This window comes from Achroia grisella, unplaced genomic scaffold, assembly GCF_030625045.1.
Source record: "Achroia grisella isolate CSIRO2021 unplaced genomic scaffold, CSIRO_AGI_Agris_v1 utg1320, whole genome shotgun sequence".
In the NCBI taxonomy this organism is placed as follows: Eukaryota; Metazoa; Arthropoda; class Insecta; order Lepidoptera; family Pyralidae; genus Achroia; species Achroia grisella.
The window spans coordinates 459,179-471,070 of NW_026712621.1; positions in this window are offsets into that span (position 1 = coordinate 459,179).

Consider the following 11,892-nt stretch of genomic DNA (forward strand, 5'->3'; position numbering starts at 1 on the left):
ATATGTCAAGCAATTTATACAAAACTTTAAGGAATTATAATGGATGGAAACCTGTTCAGAATGAAAATCTGTTCAGCAGTTTTTGATATTATAGTGAATATACAGACTGAACCAGCTGGGGATATGTTTTATGATACGTGTAGATACTTATGATATAAACTTTTACAAGACAAGATAGCAAAATTGCAATCTAATCATAGTTTTACTTCTTACACAGTCTTAGTTTCAGTCCACTGTGTATACAAATAACAAGAGATGAATCCTTTATATTGGCCGGAGAGGTATTCCCCAAGGTCTTCCAACTTTTGCCTGTGATCTCGTCGACATCAAACTGTCTATTCCTTAAGGAATAACCCATGAATTATGGAAAAAAGAAGGGATCGGACATAAACCTTTGTCGTCAAAACTTTCGCAATGTAATTCTATGTATATAGTATAGTATACTGTTTAGTTGTGCCCCATATTGTTTTTGTTCAATGGTATTATTTTGTAATTATCTTTAGTAAAATTAATAATTTATCTAGAACACCACCAAAACCAACAAGACCAAGACCAGACCAAGACCACCTATATTATAGAATTAAAATTTATTCATTTATTCTGCATTTAAGGAATATAATTAGTAACGTAATACGTAAATAGCGTAAATAATTGGCTTGTAGTTTAAAAACTCGTTACCTAAAAAAAAAATATGTTATTAAAATAATAATTCTGATGTTCCTGAACGAAACAGATATTTTTTTTTGTAAATAAAACATATATAATGCGTATTTCAGAAAACACACGGACCAATACAAAATAGCATAGTCATGGATGCAAAAGTGATGTCAGGAATTGAACCCGCGACACCATCGATAGTAACGTTATCATATCCAAGCACAAATATGATTGTAATCTATAATTATAAAGACTTATCGTGTTTTATTGAAATGGCCAGGGTTAAAATTTTTAAGATTACTTTTATTAGATACGCAGACTCTATGATTGGATTTCTAAAATTCGAATTTCGAAATTATTCTAAAATATGATTATACAATGGACCTCCATTGTAATCGCATTTTAGAAGAATTTTGAGAGTTGGGGTAACACTGCGATAAACAGCTACTCGTAATAATATTTAGAGATGACTTAATATTCTTGGGAATTAAATAATTATAAACTATCTGTTTATATACACTATATAGAACCTCGTGTGGTTCTCTATAAAGTAATTAAAATGAATTTGAAATACTACGTAATTGAAATTTATCTAGTGAGACCACACTTAATTAACTCTGCAAATGTAATATAAATAAAATGAATGTATTACAAAATGCTGACATATTTCTAAGCTATGAATGGTAAATATGCCCTGAGGGATGTATTTATCACAGCTGTAGAAATTTGTGCAGGAATTTAAACGGAACTTTAATTCTTTTGTCTAGGATAGCTTTTAATTTCAATGCAATATTATTTTAAAGATTCAAATATCTATTAATCTAATATGACTAGTACTAGTATATAGTTATTGAAGAATAAGAAATTAAAGAAACCAATAACGTAGTTTGCATAATTATCTAATTTTACCGAGTTATGGAACCTTTAAAAAATACCTTATTCCTTCTTAAAAGGCTGGCAATGTACTTGGTATTGCGGGTGCTCATAGGCGGCGATAATCACCTGCAGCTGAGTCGCAATTTCGTTTGCTTTTATTATTATATATTATTGTGCTATATAAATAAGTTAGATTTGGTAAAAAATTGCTAGAGTTGGTACCTCAGAGTCTTATTTAAAATTGCATAGCTAATAGAGTAGTGGAAATACCCGCTTTAATACTTAATCGATATGCAACACGAATAGAATCGCTGAATCACGCGACTTCGATGCAGCGATCGAGTTACTAAAATGTAATTTGCAATCGTAAAAGCGCTGATCGCTGATGCTAAAAGGTATCGTAAAATAGATTTTCTTAAAAAATGGTTCTAGTTATTAAAGATTTGTATTATAAAGTAGTTTATTCTGACCGATGATTGTTAAAGTACAGCCAAAAGTATTAGCCTAGAAATTATAAATATGGTTAATCGATTTCTACAATACCCACGATAAATACAAAATCAAAGATGGACTCAAATCACTGAGTGTAAACAATCAAAGATGGCAATTCTATTAAGAAACGACTCACAAAACGTCTATTAAACCTAAATAGGCAAAACCTTAAAATAATGATAGGGACAATAACGGGCCACTGTCCCTAAAACAAACACTTGTACACAATAGGTGCTACAGACAGTCCCCTTTGCGGGGCTGCTTTTGAAGGCGAAGAAACGGCCGCTCACTTAATCCTGGAGTTCTTAACAGTGGCCACACAACGAACACAAATCCTTGGAACGGTGAGGTCGCTCCGTGCAGCCTGTGAAGACACCAATTCTTCTTTTCGCAGGCTTCTGGAACGGTGAGGTGGCTGGCTCCGTGGAGCCTGTGAAGACAACGGACAAAATGAGATGCTAATTGCGGAGAATAAAGTCCACCTTACGTTATATTACATTAATCGATTTAGAACACGAATAATTTTAGGATAAATAGTAAATAGTAATAGTAAGTATTACTTTTCTCAACGTTTCGATTACATAGCACTAGCTGTAGTTACGAGCCCACTAGATATTCATTAGTATTGGTAGGTGCCGTTTGCAGTTCGCCGTTAACAGTTTGTTTAACTACCGTCACTACGGTACGGATTTTGACATCACATATATGAAAATTATTCATGTTAAGACCTCATTAACTATATTAATAATGTGTACTGAATGCGAAAGTTTAAAAATAAGTAAGTATAGAAGTCTAGAATTATAAGTTTATGCAGTAGATATATATTAGCATTTGCAAAGAATGACTATTTGAAAATTCATTTTACCAATGCTACTCGTATGCGTGCACAACCGCAGATAATAGCTAGATAAAATATGAAGTTCATAAGATAATTTCATTAGTAGTCAGGTAAGTTTGGCGTTCAATATTGAACGAACAAGTTTAAAACAAAAAGTTAGTAGAAAAAAGTTGAAGTTGATTGGAAGGGGATCTTGATTACTTTTTAAATGCAGGTCAAGTCAAATCCTTTTTAATTATGTTTTCCGAGGGCCGATATCTTTCATATTTTGCGTTCTTCACAAACAAATTTAGGTTGGCGCCGTGGCAGCGGTAAATTTTATGGAAAATGACTCCTTGGGGCGCAAACAAATTTCGATCCTACTAACTGTTCTGAGAGTGGAACAAGAAATGAATGGTATTTACATAAAGAATGTTGAATGTTTTGACGTCATTTATTAATATTACAGTACCTATAATATATACATAACATTTTTCATTTATACATAGCATTTCATTTATATATAACAATTTTAATTGCAGTAGTAAAATAAAAGTTACAATATAAATAAATGATCATCATCCATCAAAGCAGCTTGATGCGGTTGTGCAGTTATAACTTAGTAGGTATCCTGCCTTAATTATAGACGATACTAATCTTATATATTAAAAATATCTATTAATAGGAAGACAGATTTTGTTTACTCGAGTGGATATCGAAATAATCCTTGTTTTCCGTAGTCAGTATATCAGTATATAGAGATTTACAAATTCGACTTTTTCTGGTAGGGGTTTGTTGGTTGGGTTAATTTCAGCTCGTTGCCCTCCAGCGCTTTGGCGTTAATTACATCTATACCTTTTACTATTAAACAGCCATAATGCGTAATTACATCCTATTCTCTGTTTTTCTATCGTAAATAATGTGTAAATCAATCGATTATTTTTTTAACATTTAGCAGTCTCCGCCATCCGTCGGAATATGTATTTTTTTTTTAATTCCAATTACTTTAATGGAATGGCAAATAAAGTAACGTTGTTAAAAGACAAATGTTTCCATTTAATGGAAAAACCACCTGAATAGCAATCCATGGTGGGTGTCACATGATAACGAGAAGTTTGTAGTGCTGTTCATGTTTGTAAATGACGGTTACTTTCACTATCAGATGTCAGGTGCCTATTTGCAATAGCAATTTCATAAAAAAAGAAACAATTAAAACATTCATATCAATACTTACCTTAATAATGGCAAGGAGTATCTATCTATCAGTCTGTCTATTTAGTTACAAAACCTAAAACTTCTGAATCAATTTTAATAAATTTTGGTTCTTTTAAGAGAGATGGGAGCTTGGAAAAGGGCATAAATGTATGGCTTTATCGCCAAAAAATTCAAATAAAATTTAAACACGAAGTACTAATTTTATTAGTCCTTAGTATGGGTTAGTATTTAATAATAGTTAAATGAACTAATTCTGTCTATATGTCAAGCTATCCAATGCAGTGACAGCTGAAGTGCATCGTACATTCAGTGAAACGGATATAACACTGATATGTGCTCAACTGGCTTTAAATAGTAAATCTATTGCATGCAGGTAGATTTTGATTGACATTAGTTATATTAGTGACTTGAAATTATTAATAAATAAAGTATCTATTTATATTGTGCCAGAATAATAAATTATAATCAAACTTTTCTGTAGGTAGCCTGCTGCAGTCTCTCGGATTTATTTAATTCTTTATTGGTGTTTATTTTGGAGTCCTTTTTAATGGGTGATAATGGAATGGTGCACCAGCTTGAGCTAACGGTATACGTTGGTGGGGCACTAGTGGAGAATATTAGGGTGAACATGAAGTTAGGTCAGTAAGCACATCGTGACAAATTCGGCATTAACCACGATGGTTTCCAGGAGGGACCACGTAGAAATCCACCTGTCTTTGTACATTGCTAGCAATGACACCATCACTACCTTTTACTACGTAATATTATGTTATCTGTGCTTTTACTAACAATACCCTCCCCTCCAATTAAACGAAAGTCAGCACAATAATTACATAGATACACAGGTTTTTTATGTGCCAACCAGGTTTTAAATTGTAATATTTTGTACCCTAATAACTTATATTGCGGTCATCCAAATGGATGATTGCAATACGTACAGACTAGTTATTAGCTTTAATTGTATCTGCTAACATATAAGTGTCATTGTAATTTAGCTATTAAATATTATAGATATATAGTACTCAGAGTAATATATTAGAAATAATACAAAATGTAATTGTTAAAAATTTCTCTGGAAAATTTATAACAATAATAATAAATATTATTCAACTATAATTTCCCAAAATACATTGTTATATTGAACATTACAGAACTCATGTTTTTTCCTGTCTAAGAAGTGTTAGTAAAGCACGAATCTATGACGCTTTTTTATTTGTTAAAACAAGTTGTATTCTAGCTTTCTGGAATAGTCTAAGTTGGCTAAGCGAACCGTATTCTCATATACAATGGCCTACTTAAATGAAAACTGCCCGATAAACTGACTATGCCTATTAAATAGTAAGTAACTTGAACATTGTTTCAGATAGAAATACAGTATGACAATATAACTCAAATAGAAATAGGTTGTGACAAAATAGAGTTTACGAAGCTTTTACGTGTCGGGACGTAATACTAACACATCATAACGAGACTAATTTTTGGACACGGCCCCCAAAGTGGAAAGTTTCGTATCTCGACGGCGTCGGAATGTTGCGGCAAATGTGAAAATTTATGTACCGTATTATTTCTGTTTTGTGAAAAGCTAAGAGGATAGAATCGAGAGTATCCACCCTCTATTGAGTAGGTACATAAGTCTTTTATATAAAAAAATATATATTCACATAAATTGTATTTTACTGATTCGGCTTAATTTTTCAAACTTGAATAATAAAGAAAATAAATAAATAAATAATCCTGGACAATTAACACAGCGCCATCTAGTCCTACAGTAAGCTTATGTTATGAGTACTATAGAACTGGTATAAATACTTAGATTTTTTTGTAAATGGGTAATATACATAGAAAACACCCAGACCGATATTAACAATCATACTCAGGAATACAAATGTTTGCACCGTGCGAGGAAATGAACCCTCGACCATCGGATGTAAAGCGGTGAAGTAAATCGCTAGAGCACCGAGGCCGTCAATAATTAGACATTACATGGAGAGTACAACAGCCTGACAGTTCTCAACAATAGCAATAGGGTATACCAATTCATTGTATGATCTCTGTGAAGCTGTGAAGTTGTTCAGCTGTTCAAGTACATATGTAGGTAACAGTTACTGTTTTCTTATAGATATAGATAAAGCTAGATAATATAAATATATTTTTCATTCCAGTAACATACTACACATTACTAGGAATATTTAAATTTATCACCATTAAAAATATTCTAATTACCAACTTGTTTACCAATATGAAAAATATATGTTTGAAGTTATTTGTTTAAATATTTCGTATTACTCGAGAGATTTAAAAAAGTCGGTAGGTAAAATACGTTTAATACAAATAGCAATCAATATATTAAACATAATTTATTATAAGTTTGGTTACGATCTATTTGTTTACAAGTTTTAATTTAATTCTGACCAATCCTTTACTATGATAAAATAAAATATATCTAACCATCTTTACGTACATACAAATACAAATATTTATAGTATATTGGGTACGGTATCCCATTATATAGTATACATATTGTTCATTAAACGAGTATTAATATTATTTGCTATTGATCGTATCCAATTACTATAGTGGATAAATGTGTCTGGAGTTAGCTAGGAGGTGATTCCCAAGACAGTCTGGACGTGGTAATCGAATTTGTGTAGTTACGGTTATGGCATAAGTCTATGCGCTCCGGAAATAGATATATGGAGTTATGAAGTGTTATTAGCAAATATATACTGATATTATAAAGTTTATTTAGTTGGATTTAAATAGATTAATCTCAGGAATTTTTACAATTCGATCCAGTAGGGTTAGAAGTAATAATACTTTTCATGGCTTATTCACCATTTATCAATTCACACAAAATATTAGCTTGTTACATAATTTGGTTGAACTAGCTAATTTCAGGATATTTCAGTTATTGGGTAACTTGGTTGGTATTTTTTTCAAGGTCTGCTATATAACATTACTCTATGACCAATAGGAGCGAAGCGTCAATGAAAATATTTGTCAAAACGGGATCTTCAAATATTTCACGACACATAATGAAATACTTTTTTTCTACAAGATGCTATTATTTCCCAGGAATCCGTGTAAATACAAATAGGTTTGAGTTTAAATAAAACGTACTAGCAACAAATTCCATTATATCGGATTCAAATACTGGACGGAGCATAAAAGGCGTTAGTGGTTTAAAACCCACATGTACTTGATTGTACTTAACATGCTTCGTTGGGCGTGTTGAACCCCAGTTGAGGTTGTACGGGCTTGACCTTCAACCCCTGCTGACCGTACTTAAAACTGCAGTAATTTAATTAGACGCATTCTTACGAGAGTATATTTTATACGATTGTTGGATCTTAGAATAAACATTTACATACATGTAATTCTTAGTACACTGATTTTTAGGAAAATCTTTAGACATTTATATAAAATCTCGTAACATGATGTAAGGTCCGATTAGTTTGTTATAAAATCCGAGACTTTTTAAGCTTTATTTGTGATATTAGGTTCGCCGTGTATAATTTGATCACGCGCATTTTGGACTTAATTAATACTGACTATTAACCTTGGCGTTCTATATTTTCTTTTTTTGAGTTCTTGTAACAATGTATCTTCATGTCAAATATTATATATATCTGTTCAGTTATTTCGTTGTGAAATGGCAACAAACCGACAGACGGGTACATTTATAATTGCTATAGAGTTAGTAACTATTAATTAACAAAAATAAAATATTGTTAATTAAGTAATTTAAATTGTACGCACTGTTTGCTGGCTCAAATAAAAAATACTTAAAATTAATCATAACATCAAATTTAGATTAAAAAAACAACCGCTCAATTAGCTAAGCTTTTCACTGCTAAATAGACCAATTATTCAAACAAAACATATTATTACGTGCCCAGAGACAGCGATGCAACTATTCTAATGTTGTTGTTCTATAACAAAGGATAACAACGCTAAACTGCATAACAGGGGCGAATGCTTTAAGGAAAACCACGTGTTACGTATTAAGTGGGACATATTTGTACAAAGGTGATTGACCCCAATTTATGGTGACGTCATGCAGACAAAAATTGTAATTATACAAAACTATGTATATATTTATTATATTTATAAAACATAAGCTGCCAAGAAATAAATTATAAATCAGCGTAGGCAGTTGAGTACTTACGGATATGGGATTTGGAATTTCTTTTAAGAATCACAAATGCAGTTATAATTAAAATACCTTCAGTATATTTTATATACATTAGCAGAAATTATACTTTTACCTATTAATACGCAAAGGTATGAAATAATTATTTTCGTCAATATTTTTCAATGCGCCTTCTAATTTTTAATGAATTTATTAAAACATAAAGGGCGTCTACTAATACTAAAACACGCCAAAGAAGTCACCAGCGTATGTAATATTAACAATTCTATCACTGTATATATATAATTATATATCACAATTTATAATGGCTTGAATAATCGGCAGATGACCGTATTGAACATAATTAGTATACAGATTTTTAAAACAATTAACGTTACCTGTATGCACTGTCCTGAGTTTTACTGCATTATATTTGGTAATATTACTTGTAGGGGACAACGAGGGGAGTTAGAAACAACATGGCGCCAACGTCAAAATGTTTTCACAACTTGCAAAGTTCATTTTGAATGATTATGCGGTGTGTACAAAGTATACTTAATACTGTATATATTTTAAACGGGATGAGTTTGAAATTGCTATCTGCCAGGTGTTTAATTTACCAGGTATTAAGTTAATTATCACATTAATTTCTGTAGTGATCTCTGCTGTTTTCTAAATATTGACTATGATTAAACTGTTAAATCAATTATAGCTTACTAGCTACTCGCCCCGGCTTCGCCTGGGTGTACATATATTATACATATAAACGTTCCTCTTGAATCACTCTATCTATTAAAAAACCGCTTCAAAATCCGTTGCGTAGTTTTAAAGATTTACGCATACATATGGACGGACAGACAGCGACAACGACTTTATAGATATAGATAGTGACAATATTCATTAATTTTTATTTGTATGTTTTAGTACCTAGGCGACAGAGCTTCGCTTGGACATATATCGAGATCTATTGGAAGATACCGTTTATAATTAACTCTAGCTGACGTCAAATGAATGTTTAGAATATTTTTTTATTCTGTAAAATAGCAATTATTCACCGAAGACACTAAGTATAAATATCACATAAATATTTTTAATAGCAGAACGTTATCAAAGTACAATTTTACACTATTTCGTACAGAAGGCTGCTAATGTTGTCTAATATCTTATATGTGTGTAGGATATCCTACACACATATAAGATATTAGACAGACTGAATCTTAATATGAAAACACAAGTTTGTAAAACTCAGAAATTATATATTAATTTCTGAGTTTTACAAACTTGTGTTTTCATGTTAAGATTCAGTTATGGCAAGTACGTCTGAACTGTTATATGAAAATCTACATGCTGCCCGTTAGTTTACTGATTTCATATGCATAGAAGGCAATATAGGTTGCAATATGTTTTATTAAAAGGATCCCTGATAAGTTCAAACAGCTACTTGCTAACGAAATTGCTATTAAGTAAATTCACGTCTAATGGCCAAGTAATTGGCGGTTCCATCGTCTAATGGACAATTACCTTCGTTGTTTACTTTACAGGTTGTGTAAGTAAATATTTTTGTACATCAGATAATAATAAAGATGTATTACTTACCCACATGTTGTTTAGGTATAAAATATTTCTCAACCTTGACGGCCTCGGTGGTCTAGCGGTTTAGCATACCGGTTTACTTCCGATGGTCGCGGATTCGATTCCTCACACGGTGCAAATGTTTGTATTCATGAGTATGTTTGTTTCTATGGGTCTGGGTGTTTTCTATGTAGTATATTATGTATGTATGTATTTACAAAAAAAAATCAAAGTATTTATATCAGTTGTCTAGTTCCCATAACATAAGCTCTGCTTACCGCAAGATGAGCTAGATGGCTCTATGTTAATTACCCAGGGTTATTTATTATAATATTGCAATACCAAGACATATATAATTACTTGTAGCAGTTTAGAACACCAACTTAATAACAATCACATGTCAATATTTTTAAAAGCTATAATATTAATCGTCAGACGGATTAAGGACTGTATAAATTTTATAGAGAAGAGATATTAGGGTCACTTTTAGTAAAACAGGTATAATAGTAAAATCATTTTTAAAATATAGATAACAAAATATAATAAAAGTCTAAAAAATTGCGTCGTGTTTAACTTTTTTCTACATGTAATAATTTACAATCCATTTTAAATAATGCTTCTCATGCAGTTAACAAATCACTAATTGCCTTACCAGTTTCACAGAGAAAATTCTGCTCACTTCAGGTTCATAAATCACAGTTAACCCCACGTTGTCGAAATAGGAAACAGTTGAGATCAATTCAGCAAACAATGTTACCCTAGTGGCGAGGACTCTTGGACTCTATGGATATTGGATAGAAGATCCGGAGTGCTGTGTCCACACTTTGGCAGTTCACAGTAACCTGCTCGGGGAATATTTGCTAATCTCCCGCCGTCGGATCGTCGATCATATTTGCACTCGATACCTTTTATAGGATTTTCATTCCTGTATCCTGTCGTGATCTTTGTCACAGTATGTATGGCTTTTATAATGCTATACATATCTATAGTACCGTATTAAAATGTAATAATACTTTTTTTAAATTAATGTAGACATATTCGCAGAAAGATTATAGTTTTTTATTAAAGGTGTCATACAAATGTCACTTAATTCAATTCTTCAATTGCCAGGCCGCTTGATTTGCACATTTATGTTGTTGTTATACTGGTGAACGAATGCTGCTTTGAGGACAGGTCTACTCTGATGACATGAAATATAGTATTTATATATTTATGTCAATTTTGCTATTTGTATTAGGTAGGTGTACCTAAACTTCTTAACAATATAATTTTTAACAACATTTAATTAAAATAGTAAAACACAAATTTCTTACTTGTTCTTTTTGTGATTAGCTTGCGTTTCGGATAAATGGTAGAATAAAAAAATATGTGTATTAAAAAATGCTCAAAGATAACTTCTATTTCTTTATTCTCTATACCATCAAATGGATGTTCAGATTGTTCAGATTGTTACCATTCTAATTATATAAAAAATATTAAAATGATTATAGCATTAAAATTATAGGGTACAGTGGAGATACATTAGTGTACTAGAATTCCAACGCATAAGACATGTCACTTACCATCGGGTGAGCCTTCAGTATGCTTGTACTGCCAATTGTATAAAAAAAGAGTATAATTCAGAATAGTGAACTAAAGTAGTCAGAGGATTAGAATGAATCCGCTCAAAGGTTACATTCCCGTACAGAACTCATAACAAAAGTGACCACTCGTAAAGCGATGCGTGCATTACACTTTGTGAAATTGAATTGCCCGTAATAGCGCGGCAAACAAAAGAAGCAACAGCCATTTTGTGAAACTCACTTCTAAATTACTTGAGTTGCGTAATAAGCACCGCGGGCCACGTGTGTGGAATATCCAGAGGCATCGCGACTGATGTTATTACCTGCGATTATGGCGGCAGATGCCAGTTATATTTGTGCTTTGAATTCTGCTTTAGACGCGTCAATGTTGTGCCTAAGTTCCTAAGTAGCTGTTCACGCTACGCTTACGGGAATTTGGTTAATAATAGTCAGAGTTTAATATAAACTTAGATTGTAGGAATACAATGTGTATATCCATTTTGTTAATCAATGATCACGTCAAGATATTTATGATGTTCCTACAATGGAAAATAATGTTATCAAATCAT